We start from the raw sequence: 18,380 nt of genomic DNA, 5'->3' as shown, positions 1-18,380 counted from the left end.
CGAACCCGTAGGGTCCGCATGCTTAAGGTTTCGATGACAGTTATATTATGAGTTTATGAGTTTTGATGTACCGAAGGAGTTTGGAGTCCCGGATGAGGTCGGGGACATGACGAGGAGTCTCAAAATGGTCGAGACGTAAAGATCGATATATTGGACGACTATATTCAGAGTTCGGAAAGGTTCCGAGTGATTCGGGTATTTTTCGGAGTACCGGAGAGTTACGGGAATTCGCCGGGGAGTATATGGGCCTTATTGGGCCATACGGGAATAGAGGAGAGAGGCCGAAAGGAAGGAGGTGCGCAGCCCCCCTCTGGTCCGAATTGGACAAGGGGTGCAGCCCCCTTTTCCTTCCTCCTGTCCCCCCTCTTTCCTTCTCTCCTACCCCAACAAGGAAGGGGTGGAGTCCTACTCCCGGTGGGAGGAGGACTCCTCCTGGCGCGCCCCTCCTGGGCAGCCGCACCTCCCCCTCCCTCCTTTATATACGGGGGCAGGGGGGCACTTCATAATACACAAGTTGATCTACGGATCGTTCCTTAGCCGTGTGCGGTGCCCCCCTCCACCATATTCCACCTCGGTCATATCGTCGCGGAATTTAGGCGAAGCCCTACGCCGATAGAACATCATCATCGTCCCCACGCCGTCGTGCTGACGGAACTCATCCCCGAAGCTTTGCTGGATCGGAGCCCGGGGATCGTCATCGAGCTGAACGTGTGCTGAACTCGGAGGTGCCGTACGTTCGGTGCTTGGATCGGTCAGATTGTGAAGATGTACGACTACATCAACCGCGTTGTGCTAATGCTTCCGCTTACGGTCTATGAGGGTACGTGGACAACACTCTCCCCTCTCGTTGCTATGCCATCACCATGATCTTGCGTGCGCGTAGGAAATTTTTGAAATTACTGCGTTCCACAACAACAGAGGCTTGCGGCGGCGGAACTCCCGATCTATCTTGATATCCAATGGTTTTAGGGTACGTAAGCTTATATAGGCGAAAGAAGTCAGTCGGGAGGTGCTCGAGGGGCCCACGAGATAGGGGGCGCCCCCTATCTCCTGGGCTCCTCGAGTATCTTCTGACGTGAACTCCAAGTCTCCAGGATGATAATCTTCCAAAAAATCACGTTGCCGAAGGTTTCATTCCGTTTGGACTCCGTTTGATATTCCTTTTATTCGAAATACTGAAACAGGCAATAAAACAGCAATATGGGCTGGGCCCTCGGTTAGTAGGTTAGTCCCAAAAATAATATAAAAGTGTATAATAAAGCCCATAATCATTCAAAACAGATAATAAAATAGCATGAATGCTTCATAAATTATAGATACATTGGAGACGTATCAGTGGACCGCTGTAGATAGAAGGGGGGAAGGTGATGGAGATGTTGGTGAAGATGACGGTGGTGTTCGTGAAGATCGCGGTGATGATGATGGCCCCCGGCGGTGTTCCGGCGCCACCGGAAGCAAGGGGGAGAGAGCCCCCTTCTTCTTCTTCTTCCTTGACCTTCTCCCTAGATGGGAGAAGGGTTTCCCCTCTGGTCCTTGGCTCCCATGGCTTGGGAGGGGCGAGAGCCCCTCCGAGATTGGATCTATCTATCTGTTTCTGCGTTCTCAGATTCTGCCCCTTCGCCGTTTCCTTTATATCTGGAGATCCGTAACTTCGATTGGGGTGAATCTTTCGCCCAGATTTTTCTCATAAAATTAGCTTTATTGCCGCAAAAGAAGAGCGTTAACCACCTTATGGGTGGACCATGAGAGTGCCAGGTGTGCCCAGGAGGGGTGGGCGCGCCCCCCTGTCTCGTGGCCACCTCGGGCACTGTTTCGCGTTGATTCTTCCTCCGGAAAATCCCAAATATTCCAAAATAATTCTCCGTCCATTTTTATCCCGTTTGGATTTCGTTTCATATTGGGTTTCTGCGAAACATAAAACATGCAACAAACAGGAACTGGCACTAGGCATTGGATCAATATGCTAGTCCCAAAAAATAGTATAAAAAGTTGCCAAAAGTATATAAAAGTTGAATAATATTGGCATGGAACATCAAAAATTATAGATAGACGGAGATGTATCAGCCCTTTGCCGCCGTCCCCTCCCTCGCTGGTGGCCGGCTCGCAGCCGCCCGGACGCCGCCGAATCGGGAGGTAGCCGGCGCGGGATTCGGCGCCTTCGGCGGTCCGGCTGCCACGGTAGGCCTCCGTCGGGTCTATGGCTGCCGCCGACCTCGTCCCTGTTGGCCATGAGCCTATTCATGGCCGTTGCACCGGCCGCACGGCTGCCGCACGAAGCCCTCCGCCCGGCTACCGAAGTACTGTTCGACGCCAGCCGAGCTCCTCTTGGCCGGCCTTGAAGCTCTTTTCTTATTACCGCCGCCGTCCGGAGGAGTCGACCGCAGCCGTCTGCAGCTGTCAGCAGCAGCCAATCCAACCGGCGACCATCTTCTTCCACCTCGCGCACTAGGTGTTCGACGGAATTCCCTAAGGTAAAGAAATGCCGAAACTTGATGATTTAACTTGGGATTGGATAGTATGTTTGACAGTGGTTGTGTGCAATGTAGATGGGCTCGGTTGACTCCTCTTTCGTGGATGATTCATCGTCAGACGAGGAATTTGATTTGCATGAAGAAGAGGAGGTTGCTATGCTAGTTGTCATGCACAAGAGGAAGAAACCAAAGCACAGTGGTTCCGTTTATGGTCGTGCGTTCATTCGGAGAGAACGGATTGATGCGCACAAACAGTTGGTGCGCAACTACTTTGCATCATCACCTATTTTTCCGGAGAATTACTTTCGGTGCCATTTCAGAATGTCGAAAGACTTGTTCTTCCGCATTTGCAATTCCGTGAAGCAGCATAATCCAGTTTTCGAGCAGAGAAGGAACTATGCCGGGTTGCTTGGCCATAGCATTGAGCAGAAGGTCACTGCCGCTTTGTGCATGATGGCATATGGTGTTCCGGCAGATTACATTGATGACAACTTGGCGATGGCAGAGAGCACTTCTATCTTCTATGCTAAGCAATTCACAATAGCTATGGTAGAAGTGTTCGGTCCATAGTACTTGAGAGCACCCAATGCTCATGACACTCAGAGGCTTTTGGAGATGAACAAAGCTCGAGGGTTTCCAGGTATGCTCGGGTCTGTGGATTGCATGCATTAGAAATGGAAGAACTGTCCAAAAGCATGGCATGGACAATTCAAGGGTCGTGGGAAGGATGCCACTATTATTCTTGAGGCAGTTGCTGATCATGAAACATGGATTTGGCATGCATATTTTGGTAAGCCCGGTTCTTGCAACGACATCAACGTGCTCGACCGGACACCTCTCTTTGCCAACTTAGCAAATGGAGAAGCACCATCGGTGACCTTCGAAGCAAATGGCCGCACCTACAACTATCGGTACTATCTTGCAGATGGGATCTACCCGAGGTGGAGTACATTCATCAAGCCGGTTGCAAAACCTGAAGGTAAAAAAGAACTTGTCTTTCATAATGCAAAGCGGCGGCTAGAAAAGATGTTGAGAGGGCATTTGTGATTTTGCAATCCCAATTTGCTATTGTGCGAGGACCATCTAAATTTTGGGATCAAAAGATCCTTTGGTACATCATGACCGCCTGCGTGATCATGATAACATGATCATTGAGAACGAGCGTGGAAAACATTTAGATTACAACTTCTATCATTTGATGGGCATTCCTGTTAACCCCATGCGAAAAGAACATCGCATCAGACATTTCATGAAGGTGTACAGCGATATTAGAGACACCGATGTGCATGACCAACTCCAGAAAGATTTGATGGAAGAGCATTGGAAATGGCATGTCGAAAGATCCGCATAGATTCATTATTTGTTTGTTCAAAACTAAGTTGTATTATGCAAAACTATGTTGTATTTGTGTTGCATTTCATCTCCTGGATCTGAAGAACTATGTAATAATTTGATATTGTGGACATAATTTTTTTATGTTGTTTCAAAACATGTTTTTATGCAATATGTGCGGCTGTACAATGGTTGGACAGCGGCTGAACAATAGACGCGCGGCTGCTGGCTGGTTTTGGACCATGAATTTGGACCATCTATTGGAGTTGGTCTTTTGGACCAGGAGAATTTGGACCATCTGTTGGAGTTGGCCTTTTTACGGAGCTCCAAAATGCACTTTTTGGCGGTCCAAATTTTACATCTTCGGTTTTGGACCGCCAAATTTTGGACCATCTATTGGAGATGCTCTAACCATAGACATGTGTTGTCATTTGATGAACGAGATCACATCATTAGGAGAATGATGTGATGGACATGGCCCATCTGTTAGCTTAGCATTATGATCGTGTTAGTTTCATTGCTACTGCTTTCTTCATGACTCATACAAGTTCCTCAGACTATGAGATTATGCAACTCCCGAATACCGGAGGAACACTTTGTGTGCTACCAAACGTCACAACGTAAATGGGTGATTATAAAGTTGTTCTACAGGTGTCTCCGAAGGTGTTTGTTGGGTTGGCATAGATCGAGATTAGGATTTGTCACTCCGTGTTTCAGAGAGGTATCTCTGGGCCCTCTCGGTAATACTCATCACTATAAGCCTTGCAAGCATTGTAACTAATGAGTTAGTTGCAGGATGAAGTATTACGAAACAAGTAAAGAGACTTGCTGGTAACGAGATTGAACTAGGTATTGAGATACCGACGATCGAATCTTGGGCAAGTAACATACCGATGACAAAGGGAACAACATATGTTGTTATGCGGTTTGACCGATAAAGATCTTCGTAGAATACTTAGGAACCAATATGAGCATCCAGGTTCCGCTGTTGGTTATTGACTAGAGACGTGTCTCGGACACCAGAATGGTTTCGGATGAGTTCGGGCATTTACCGGAGTACCGGGAGGTTACCGGAACCCCCCCGGGGTCAATGGGCCTTCATGGGCCTTAGTGGAAATAGAGGGCAGCAAGGGAGCTATGGGGTGCGCCCCTTAGGCCCAAACCGAATTGGTTTAGGGCTTGGGGGGCCGCCCCTGATACGTCTCCAACGTATTTATAATTTATGAAGCATTATGCTATTTTACTATCTGGTTTAAATGATTATGGGCTTTATTATACACTTCTGTATTACTTTTGGGACTAACCTATTAACCAGAGGCCCATCCCATATTGCTGCTTTATTGTCTGTTTCAGTATTTCGAAGAAAAGGAATATCAAATGGAGTCCAAACGAAATGAAACCTTCGGCAGCGTGATTTTTTTGGAAGAATATGATCCTGGAGACTTGGAGTCCACATCAGAAGATCCTCGAGGTGGCCACGAGATAGGAGGCCGCGCCCCCCTTACAGGGTGGCGGCCCCCTGTCTCGTGGACCCCTCGAGCACCTCCCGACCGACTTCTTTCGCTTATATAGTCCCACGTACCCTAAAAACATCCACGGAGAAGATAGATCGGGAGTTCCGCTGCCGCAAGCCTCTGTAGCCACCAAAAACCTCTCGGGAGCCCTTCCCGGCACCCTGCCGGAGGGGGATCCCATCACCGGTGGCCATCTTCATCATCCCGATGCTATCCATGACAAGGAGGGAGTAGTTCCCCCTCGAGGCCGAGGGTATGTACCAGTAGCTATGTGTTTGATCTCTCTCTGTCGTGTTCTCTCTCGTGTTCCCTCTATGGCACGATCTTGATGTATCCTGAGCTTTGCTATTGTAGTTGGATCTTATGATGTTTCTCCCCCTCTACTCTCTTGTGATGAATTGAGTTTCCCCATTGAAGTTATCTTATCGGATTGAGTCTTTTATGAGAACACTTGATGTATGTATTGCCATGCTTATCTGTGGTGACAATGGGATATCATGTGCCTCTTGATGTATGTTTTGGTGACCAACTTGCGGGTTCTGCCCATGAACCTATGCATAGGGGTTGGCACACGTTCTTGACTCTCCGGTAGAAACTTTGGGGCACTCTTTGAAGTACTTTGTGTTGGTTGGATGTATCTGAGATTGTGTGATGCATATCGTATAATCATGCCCACGGATACTTGAGGTGACAATGGAGTATCTAGGTGACATTAGGGTTTTGGTTGATTTGTGTCTTAAGGTGTTATTCTAGTACGGACTCTTTAATAGATCGATCCAAAAGAATAACTTTGAGGTGGTTTCGTACCCTACCATAATATCTACGTTTGTTCTCCGCTATTAGTGGCTTTGGAGTGACTCTTTGTTGCATGTTGAGGGATTGTTATATGATCTATCGATGTTATTATTGTTGAGAGGACTTGCACTAGTGAAAGTATGAACCCTAGGCCTTGTTTCCTATCATTGCAATACCGTTTATGCTCACTTTTATCGCTCGTTACCTTGCTGTTTTTATTATTTCAGATTACAAAAACCTATATCTACTATCTATTTTGCACTTGTATCACCATCTCTTCGCCGAACTAGTGCACCTATACAATTTACCATTGTATTGGGTGTGTTGGGGACACAAGAGACTCTTTGTTATTTGGTTGCAGGGTTGTTTGAGAGAGACCATCTTCATCCTACACCTCCTACGGATTGATAAACCTTAGGTCATCCACTTGAGGGAAATTTGCTACTGTCCTACAAACCTGTGCACTTGCAGGCCCAACAATGTCTACAAGAAGAAGGTTGTGTAGTAGACATCAGCCCCCCTCTTTCCTTCTCCCTTCCTCCTCTTTCCTTCCCCTCCTAGTTGGACTAGGAAAGGGGGAACCTACTCCTAGTAGGAGTAGGATTCCCCCCTTGGGGCGCACCCTATGAGGCCGACGGCCCTCTCCCCTTGCTCCTTTATATACGGGGGCAGGGTGGCACCCTAGAACACACAAGTTGACAATTTTTTTAGCCGTGTGCGGTGCCCCCCTCCACAGTTACACACCTCGGTCATATTGTCGTAGTGCTTAGGCGAAGCCCTGCGCCGGTAACTTCATCATCACCATCACCACGCCGTCGTGCTGACGAAACTCTCCCTCGACCTCAGCTAGATCTAGAGTTCGTGGGACGTCACCGAGCTGAACGTGTGCAGATCGCGGAGGTGCCGTACCTTCGGTGCTAGGATCAGTCAGATCGTGAAGACGTATGACTACATCAACTGCATTGTCATAACGCTTCCGCTTTTGGTCTATGAGGGTACGTAGACAACACTCTCCCCTCTCATTGCTATGCATCACACAGAGATAGATTTTGCGTGATCGTAGGAATTTTTTTGAAATTACTGTATTCCCCAACAGTGGCATCAGAGCCAGGTCTATGCGTAGATGTTATATGCACGAATAGAACACAAAGTGTTGTGGGCGATAATAGTCATACTGCTTACCAGCATGTCATACTTTGATTCAGCGGTATTGTTGTATGAAGCGGCTCAGACTGACATTACGCGTACGCTTACGCGAGACTGGTTCTACCGACGTGCTTCGCACATAGGTGGCTGGTGAGTGTCAGTTTCTCCAACTTTAGTTGAATCAAGTGTGGCTACGCCCGATCCTTGTTGAAGGTTAAAACAACACACTTGACGAAAAATTGTTGTGGTTTTGATGCGTAGGTAAGAACGGTTCTTGCTAGAAGCCCATAGCAACCACGTAAAACTTGTAACAACAAAGTGGAGGACGTGTAACTTGTTTTTGCAGGGCTTGCTATGATGTGATATGGTCAAAGCATGATGTGATATAATTTGTTGTATGAGATGATCATGTTTTGTAACAAAGTTATCGGCAACTGGCAGGAGCCATATGGTTGCCGCTTTATTGTATGCAATGCAATCGCCATGTAATTGTTTTACTTTATCACTAAGCGGTAGCGATAGTCGTAGTAACAATAGTTGGCGAGACGACAGCGATGCTACGATGGAGATCAAGGTGTCGCGCCGGTAACGACGGAGATCATGACGATGCTTCAGTGATGGAGATCATGAGCGCCATATCATGTCACATATTTTGATTGCATGTGATGTTTATCTTTTATGCATCATATTTTTCTTAGTATGGTGGTAGCATTATAAGATGATCCCTTACTAAATTTCAAGGTATAAGTGTTCTCCCTGAGTATGCACCGTTGCTACAGTTGTTCGTGCTGAGACACGATGTGATGATCGGGCGTGATAGGCTCTACGTTCACATACAATGGGTGCAAGCCAGTTTTGCACACGCAGAATACTTGGGTTAAACTTGACGAGCCTAGCATATGCAGATATGGCCTCGGAACACTGAGACCGAAAGGTCGAGCGTGAATCATATAGTAGATATGATCAACATAGTGATGTTCACCATTGAAAACTACTCCATCTCACGTGATGATCGGACATGGTTTAGTTGATATGGATCACGTGATCATTTAGATGACTAGAGGGGTGTCTATCTAAGTGGGAGTTCTTAAGTAATATGATTAATTGAACTTAGTTTATCATCAACTTAGTCCTGATAGTATTTTGCAAATTATGTTGTAGATCAATAGCTCTTCCCTATGTTTTTATATGTTCCTAGAGAAAACTAAGTTGAAAGATGATAGTAGTAATGATACGGACTGGGTCCATGATCTGAGGTTTATCCTCATTGCTGCACAGAAGAATTATGTCCTTGATGCACTGCTAGGTGATAGACTTATTGCAGGAGCAGATGCAGACGTTATGAACGTTTGTCTAGCTCAATATGATGACTACTTGATAGTTTAGTGCACCATGCTTTACGGCTTAGAATCGAGACTTCAAAGACGCTTTGAATGTCATGGAATATATGAGATGTTCCAGGAGTTGAAGGTAATATTTCAAGCAAATACCCGAGTTGAGAGATATGAAGTCTCTAACAAGTTCTAAAGCTAAAAGATGTAGGAGAATAGCTCAAGCAGTGAGCATGTGCTCAGATTGTCTCGGTACTACAATCACTTGAATCAAATGGGAGTTAATCTTCCAGATAAGATAGTGATTGAAAGAGTTCTCTAGTCACCATCACCAAGTTACTCGAACTTCTTGATGAACTATAATATGCAAGGGATGACAAAAGAAATTCTCGAGCTCTTCGTGATGCTGAAATCGACGAAGGTAGAAATCAAGAAAGAGCATCAAGTGTTGATGATTAAACAAGATCACTAGTTTCAAGAAAAGAGCAAAGGGAAAGAAAGGGAATTTCAAGAAGAATGACAAGCAAGTTGTCACTCCCGGGAAGAAGCCCAAAGCTAGACCCAAGCCTGAAACTGAGTGCTTTTACTGCAAAGGAAATGGTCACTAGAAATGGAACTGCCCCAAATATTTGGTGGATAAGAAGGATGGCAAAGTGAACAAAGGTATATGTGATATACATGTGTTCATGGTAGCCCCTGAGTATTTGATACTTGTTCGGTTGCTAAGATTAGTAACTCGAAACAGGAGTTACAGAATAAATAGAGACTAATTGAGTGACGATGTGTGTTGGAAGTGGTTCCAAGATTGATATGATCATCATCGCACACTCCCTATACTTTTGGGATTAGTGTTGAGCCTAAATAAATTGTATTTGGTGTTTGCATTGAGCATGAATATGATTAGATCATGTTTATTGCAATACAATTTATCATTTAAGACAGAGGACAATTGTTATTCTGTTTACATGAATAAAACCTTCTATGGTCATACACCCAATGTTGATGGTTTATTGAATCTCGATCGTAATGATACACATATTCATAATATTGATGCCAAAAGATGCAAAGTTGATAATGATAGTGCAATTTATCTGTGGCACTGCCGTTTGGGTCATATTGGTGTAAAGCGCATAAAGAAACTCCATAAAGATGGACTTTTGGAATCACTTGATTATGAATCATTTGAGGCTTGCAAACCGTGCCTTATGGGCAAGATAACTAAAACTCCGTTCTCCGGAACAATGGAACGAGCTAGTGACTTATTGGAAATTATACATACCAATGTATGCAGTCTGATAAGTGTTGAGGCTCGTGGCAGGTATCGTTATTTTCCGACCTTCACATATGATTTGAGTAGATATGGGTATATCTACTTAATGAAACACAAGTCTGAAACATTTGAAAAGTTCAAAGAATTTCAGAGTGGAGAATCATCATAACAAGAAAATAAAGTTTCTACGATCTAATCATGGAGGATAATATTTGAGTTACGAGTTTGGCCTTCATTTAAAACAATGTGGAATAGTTTCATAGCTCACACCACCTGGAACACCACATCGTAATGGTGTGTGCGAACATCATAACCATACTTTATTAGATATGGTGCGATCTATGATGTCTCTTACCAATTTACCACTATTGTTTTGGGGTTATGCATTAGAGACAACTGCATTCACGTTAAACAGGGAACCATCAAAATCCATTGAGACGACACCTTATGAACTGTGGTTTGGCAAGAAACCAAAGTTGTCGTTTCTTAAAGTTTGGGGCTGCGATGCTTATGTGATAAAGCTTCAACCTGATAAGCTCGAACCCAAATCGGAGAAGTGCATCTTCATAGGATACCCAAAGGAAACTATTGGGTACACCTTCTATCACAAATCCGAAGGCAAGATATTTGCTGCTAAGAATGGATCCTTTCTAGAGAAGGAGTTTCTCTCGAAAGAAGTGAGTGGGAGGAAAGTAGATCTTGATGAGGTAATTGTACTATCTCCCGAATAGAAAAGTAGTTCATCACAGAAATCAGTTCCAGTGATTCCTACACCAATTAGTGAGGAAGCTAATGATGATGATCATGAAACTTCAGATCAAGTTACTACAAAACCTCGTAGGTCTTCCAGAGTATAGTCCACACCAGATTGATATGGTAATCTGATTCTAGAAGTCATGTTACTAGATCATGATGAACCTACGAACTATGAGGAAGCGATGATGAGCCCAGATTCCGCAAAATGGCTTGAGGCCATGAAATCTGAGAGGGGGTCCATGTATGAGAACAAAGTGTGGACTTTGGTGGACTTGCCCGATGATCGGCAAGCCATATTAAATAAATGGATCTTCAAGAGGAAGACGGACACTGATAGTAGTGTTACTATCTACAAAGCTCGACTTGTCACAAAAACGTTTTTGACAAGTTCAAGGTGTTGACTACAATGAGATTTTCTCAACTGTAGCGATGCTTAAATCCGTCCAAATCATGTTAGTAGTTGCCATACTTTATTAAATCTGGCAAATGGATGTCAAAACTGCATTCCTTAAATGGATATTTCTTAAAGAATAGTTGTATATGATGCAACCAGAAGGTTTTGTCGATCCAAAGGGTGCTAACAAAGTGTGCAAGCTCTAGTGATCCATTTATGGACTGGTGCAAGCCTCTCGGAGTTGGAATAAACACTTTGATAGTGTGATCAAGGCATATAGTTTTATACAGACTTGCTGTGAAGCCTGTATTTATAGGAAAGTGAGTGGGAGCTCTGTAGCATTTCTAATATTATATGTGGATGACATATTGTTGATTGGAAATGATATAGAATTTCTGGATAGCATAAAAGGGATACTTGAATAAGAGTTTTTCAAAGAAAGACCTCGGTGAAGCTGCTTACATATTGGGCGTCAAGATCTATAGAGATAGATCAAGACGCTTGATAAGTTTTTTCAATGAGTATATACCTTGACAAGTTTTTTTGAAAGAGTTCAAAATGGATCAGTCAAAGAAGGAGTTCTTGTGTATATTACAATGTGTTAAGTTGAGTAAGACTCAAAGCCCGACCACGGCAGAAGATAGAAAAGAGAATGGAAGTCATTCCCTGTGCCTCAGTCATAGGTGACATGCTATGTACCAGACAAGTTGCGTGCCTTGCTGTGAGTTTGGCAAGGGGGTACGATAGTGATCTAGGAGTGGATCATTGTATAGCAGTCAAAATTATCCTTAGTGAGGACTAAGGAAACGTTTCTCGGTTATGGGGGTGATAAAGAGTTCATCGTAAAGAGTTACATCGATGCAAGCTTTTACACCGATCCAGATGATTCTAAGTCTCAATCTGGATACATATTGAAAGTAGGAGCAATTAGCTAGAGTAGCTCCATGCAGAGCATTGTAGACATAGAATATTTGCAAAATGCATACGGCTCTGAATGTGTCAGACCCGTTGACTAAACTTCTCTCACAAGGAAAACATGATCACACTTAGTTCTCTTTGGGTATTAATCACATAGCGATGCGAACTAGATTATTGACTCTAGTAAACCCTTTGGGTGTTGATCACATGGCAATGTGAACTATGGGTGTTAATCACATACAGATGTGAACTATTGGTGTTAAATCACATGGCTATGTGAACTAGATTATTGACTCTAGTGCAAGTGGGAGACTGAAGGAAATATGCCCTAGAGGCAATAATAAAGTTATTATTTATTTCCTTATTTCATGCTAAATGTTTATTATTCATGCTAGAATTGTATTAACTAGAAACTTAGTACATGTGTGAATACATAGACAAAGCATATAGTCCCTAGTATGCCTCTACTTGACTAGCTCGTTAATCAAAGATGGTTATGTTTCCTAACCATATACATGTGTTATCATTTGATGAACGGGATCACATCATTAGGAGAATGATGTGATGGACATGACCCATCCATTAGCTTAGCATTATGATCGTGTTAGTTTCATTGCTACTGCTTTCTTCATGACTCATACAAGTTCCTTAGACTATGAGATTATGCAACTCTCGAATACCGGAGGAACACTTTGTGTGCTACCAAACGTCACAACGTAAATGTGTGATTATAAAGGTGCTCTACAGGTGTCTCCAAAGGTGTTTGTTGGGTTGGCATAGATCGAGATTAGGATTTGTCACTCCGTATTTCGGAGAGGTATCTCTGGGCCCTCTCGGTAATACTAATCACTATAAGCCTTGCAAGCATTGTAACTAATGAGTTAGTTGCAGGATGAAGTATTACGAAACAAGTAAAGAGACTTGCCAGTAATGAGATTGAACTAGGTATTGAGATACCGACGATCCAATCTTGGGCAAGTAACATACCGATGACAAAGGGAACAACATATGTTGTTATGCGGTTTGACCGATAAAGATCTTCGTAGAATACTTAGGAACCAATATGAGCATCCAGGTTCCGCTGTTGGTTATTGACCGGAGACGTGTCTCGGTCATGTCTACATAGTTCTCGAACCCGTAGGGTCCGCATGCTTAACGTTTGATGATGATTGGTATTGTGAGTTTATGTGATGTGATGTACCGAAGGTTTTTTGGAGTCCCGGATGTGATCACGGACATGACGAGGAGTCTTGAAATGATCGAGACATAAGGATTGATATATTGGACGACTATGTTTGGACACCAGAATGGTTTCGGATGAGTTTGGGTATTTACCGGAGTACCGGGAGGTTACCGGAACCCCCCCGGGGGGTCAATGGGCCTTCATGGGCCTTAGTGGAAATAGAGGGCAGCAAGGGAGCTATGGGGTGCGCCCCCTAGGCCCAAACCAAATTGGTTTAGGGCTTGGGGGGCCGGGCCCCTCTTTCCTTCTCCCTTCCTCCTCTTTCCTTCCCCTCCTAGTTGGACTAAGAAAGGGGGAACCTACTCCTAGTAGGAATAGGATTCCCCCCTTGGGACGCACCCTATGAGGCCGCCGGCTCCCTCCCCTTGCTCCTTTATATACGGGGGCAGGGGGCACCCTAGGACACACAAGTTGACAATTGTTTTAGCCGTGTGCAGTGCCCCCCTCCACAATTACACACCTCGCTCATATCATCGTAGTGCTTAGGCAAAGTACTGCACCGGTAACTTCATCATCACCGTCACCATGTTGTCGTGCTGACGAAACTCTCCCTCAACCTTAGCTGGATCTAGAGTTTGTGGGACATCTCCGGGCTGAACGTGTGCAGATCGTGGAGGTGCCGTACCTTCGGTGCTAGGATCGATCGGATCGTGAAGACATACGGCTACATCAACCGAGTTGTCATAACGCTTCCGCTTTCGGTCTACGAGGGTACGTAGACAACACTCTCCCCTCTCGTTGCTCTGCATCACATAGAGATAGATCTTGTGTGATCGTAGGAATTTTTTTGAAATTACTGTGTTCCCCAACACATACCACCAATTTGACACACATAACACACTATGATCAACAACAGCAGTGTTGGTGTACTAGAATAGGGGTACCCTAGTACCCCGAACTTGTGCACGGGCAGTTGCAGCACCCCGCGGCAAGGCTTGCCGGGCGACCGCCAAGGTCCTCCATGGTTCACTTGGAGCCATTCAAGAACAAAGTATTTAAGCCCAGGAGACAAGGCCCCGGCAAGAGGAGCTTGCCGGGAAGGCCAACCAAGGTATTTCAAAGAACTTGCCGCGACGCGCCGCGCGTCCCGACATGGCCCGGTGAGCGACAAGCTCCCAGGCCCGACAAGACAACGGCCGTGGCAAGGCACTTGCTGCGGCAGGCTGCCACTCTGTACCCACGCTCCAGCACATCCACCAACGTGTCGCTCTTGGGGCCTTTCCAGGCACGCGTGGCGGATGGCTGTGCAGCCAGCGGTGCGCAGCGGCATGCGAAGCTGACAAGACTGCCATCGTGGCAAGCGGTGGCGTCCCTGACGGTACCTTTCTGCACTGTTTGGGCGACGCAGATGGGCATTTAATGCCCTTGTCCCCTGCCGTTAGGGTTAGGTAGGATACACTGTACAGGTAGCTATACCAACCACTCCTCTTTTTACACTTTTACCCTTCTCTGCGTTGCCACCTGTCGGTGACCCCTTTAGCGTATAAAAGGAGGCCCATGCGCAACGTAGAGGGGGTTCGGTTCATTCGAAAGCCAGAAAAACACTTAGCTCTCTTGAGCAAGAGGGTAATAGAATCAAACAAGCACTAGTAGGAGTATTATCTCTCCGGAGAGCTCCGAAGCTGGGTAAACTGCTTGTGTGCTTCGCCTCGATCTACTCTTCGTGCGATCTCCGCCCCCCGCCGAACCGAAAGGCCCGGTCCGCCGGCCCCATAGGTGTTCGTGGATCAGGTCCTCCGTGGTTCCCTTGGAGCCATTCAAGAACAAAGTATTTAAGCCCAGGAGACAAGGCCCCGGCAAGAGGAGCTTGCCGGGAAGGCCAACCAAGGTATTTCAAAGAACTTGCCGCGACGCGCCGCGCGTCCCGACAAGGCCCGGTGAGCGACAAGCTCCCAGGCCCGACAAGACAATGGCCGTGGCAAGGCGCTTGCCGCGGCAGGCTGCCACTCTGTACCCACGCTCCAGCACATCCACCAACGTGTCGCTCTGGGGGCCTTTCCAGGCACGCGTGGCGGATGGCTGTGGAGCCAGCGGTGCGCAGCGGCATGCGAAGCTGACAAGACTTCCATCGTGGCGAGCGGTGGCGTCCCTGACGGTACCTTTCTGCATTGTTTGGGCGACGCAGACGGGCATTTAATGCCCTTGTCCCCTGCCGTCAGGGTTAGGTAGGATACACTATACAGGTAGCTGTACCAACCACTCCTCTTTTTACACTTTTACCCTTCTCTGCGTTGCCACGTGTCGGTGACCCCTTTAGCGTATAAAAGGAGGCCCATGCGCAATGTAGAGGGGGTTCGGTTCATTCGGAAGCCAGAAAAACACTTAGCTCTCTTGAGCAAGAGGGTAATAGAATCAAACAAGCAGCAGTAGGAGTATTATCTCTCCGGAGAGCTCCGAAGCTGGGTAAACTGCTCGTGTGCTTCGCCTCGATCTGCTCTTCGTGCGATCTCCGCCCCCCGCCGAACCGAAAGGGGCCCGGTCCGCCGGCCCCATAGGTGTTCGTTGATCAGGTCCTCCGTGGTTCCCTTGGAGCCATTCAAGAACAAAGTATTTAAGCCCAGGAGAGAAGGCCCCGACAAGAGGAGCTTGCCGGGAAGGCCAACCAAGGTATTTCAAAGAACTTGCCGCGATGCGCCGCACGTCCCGACAAGGCCCGGTGAGCGACAAGCTCCCAGGCCCGACAAGACAATGGCCGTGGCAAGGCGCTTGCCGCGGCAGGCTGCCACTCTGTACCCACGCTCCAGCACATCCACCAACGTGTCGCTCTTGGGGCCTTTCCAGGCACGCGTGGCAGATGGCTGTGCAGCCAGCGGTGCGCAGCGGCATGCGAAGCTGACAAGACTGCCATCATGGCGAGCAGTGGCGTCCCTGACGGTACCTTTCTGCACTGTTTGGGCGACGCAGACGGGCATTTAATGCCCTTGTCCCCTGCCGTCAGGGTTAGGTAGGATACACTGTACAGGTAGCTGTACCAACCACTCCTCTTTTTACACTTTTACCCTTCTCTGCGTTGCCACCTGTCGGTGACCCCTTTAGCGTATAAAAGGAGGCCCATGCGCAACGTAGAGGGGGTTCGGTTCATTCGGAAGCCAGAAAAACACTTAGCTCTCTTGAGCAAGAGGGTAATAGAATCAAACAAGCAGCAGTAGGAGTATTATCTCTCCGGAGAGCTCCGAAGCTGGGTAAACTGCTCGTGTGCTTCGCCTCGATCTGCTCTTCGTGCGATCTCCGCCCCCTGACGAACCGAAAGGGGCCCGGTCCGCCGGCCCCATAGGTGTTCGTGGATCAGTTTCCCAGGCAGCTGTTCCGTCCACGTCGATCCCACCGCCACCGGAGCAAACGGGTGGTGGGGTAGACGTCGGCGGAAGGATGGACGTCGACGAGGAAGCTCACGATGCTGCCAAATCCAAGGGCAAGGCGGCGCAGACCTCGACGTCCGTGATTGTTCCGCGCCCATCTCAGGAGGCGCAGGACCGACAACATCATGGTACTCACAGTACCATACATTTGTTGGGCCAAGATCAAGCTGGTGGATCCCGGGGCGCTCAAGACCAGCATGCACGCCAACGTACCAGCACGAGCGAGACGCGGTTGCCCGGACGGGATAATGCTCCTTCTAACATAGTTAGAAGTCCGAGCATATCTCGTTCCTCGCGCCGTCCGCCACTGCCACCCGCCACTCTGGCAGAAGCTTTGGCGCGAGCTCAACTGCTCCTGGATTACCCTCCGACGTCGGACAAGATCGACGAATGGAGGGCCACCATTCAGAGTCTCATCGGCTACGCCAACGGCGACACTCCGCGGCAGCCGAGCGTGTCGCTGCCGCGGCAGGGTTGCCAGGCGCGAGCCGGTGGCGACGAAACTGGTGGGGGTGCAACCACCATGCAATCACCACCCCGAAGGTCAAGATCGCCGACTTGCCGGATCCACCTCAACAGCGACTCCACGGCATCATCGGATCCACGAGCTCGTCGCGATCAGCGCCAAGTTCTTCACGATCGACAGCAAGAAGACGCTCGTACTCGCATCGAGCGCTGAAGAGAAGCGCGACGTCAATCCGACAAGCGCGCTGGGCCTTTTGTTGACATGCATGCGCCAGGGGAACCAGGCGATCTGCCGTACGCGGTAGGTTGCCCTGCGTTCACTCGTGAGCTGCGGCAAGTCCAGTGGCCCAGCATGAAGAACTTCAAGCCAGACGTACCAGAGAAGTACGACGACAAGACGCATCCGTCGGAGTTCCTTAGCATCTACACCATTGCGGTGCAGGCTGCCGGGGGACGGGACGACAAGATCCTTGCCAACTACTTCCCGCTGGTGCTCAGACCCAACATCAGATCCTGGCTCATGCACTTGCCAGACAACTCCATATCCTCTTGGGCCGATCTATGCCATCAGTTTGTCGGCGCCTTCACAGGCGGCCACAAGCCTCATGGCCAAGAGAGTGACCTTCATCTGCTCGCCCAGAAGGAAGGAGAACCCCTGCACAAGTACATTCAGAGATTCAGCATGTACAGCACAACATCCCAGACGTCCACCCTGCCGCGGTGATCAGCGTGTTCCATCAGAATGTGCGAAACCGCAGGATGCGGGAGGAAATGGTGATGTGCAAGATCAGAGACGTCAGTGAGCTATATGCCCTGGCCGACAAGTGTGCACATGCTGAGGAAGGGAGGAGACTCCCCGGAGAGAACATAGGAGCAGGGGGATCTGACAGTGATCATGCTGCCCCGGCAAAGAAAAACCGGCGGCGGAACAATAGGAGGAAGAAAGGAAAAGAGGTGCTAGTTGTTGAGCAGTCTGGCAATGGTGGTGGCGCCAAGAAATCCAAAGCTGGTGACTCCGGCAAGGAGATTACTGCAGAGGCTGTGGCGGTCGCCGACAAGCAGGACGACACCAACAAGCAGTATTGCAAGATCCATCGCACCAAGGGCCACGATCTCCAGAGCTGCAAGAAAGTCGAGCAGCTTGTTGAGCAGCAAAAGGCTGAATACGAGCGGCGCGACAAGGAGAAGGCTCAGGAAGGTGCTGGAGGATCCGGCAAGAAATGTCCCGGCCGAGGAGGACGTCGCGGCAAGGCCAAGCAGCGGCAAGGAGACAGACCTCCTCGCGGTCGCGACAAGGATGAAGATGACGACGACGATGAAGACATGGACGATGAGGAGACCGATGAGCAGGAGTTCCAGAAAGCCAGAGAGGTCTTGTGCGTTGAC

This window comes from Triticum dicoccoides, chromosome 2B (genome assembly GCF_002162155.2).
Source record: "Triticum dicoccoides isolate Atlit2015 ecotype Zavitan chromosome 2B, WEW_v2.0, whole genome shotgun sequence".
NCBI classification, from domain to species: Eukaryota; Viridiplantae; Streptophyta; class Magnoliopsida; order Poales; family Poaceae; genus Triticum; species Triticum dicoccoides.
The sequence above is the reverse complement of the archived record's forward strand: the minus strand, read 5'-3'. Positions refer to the sequence as shown.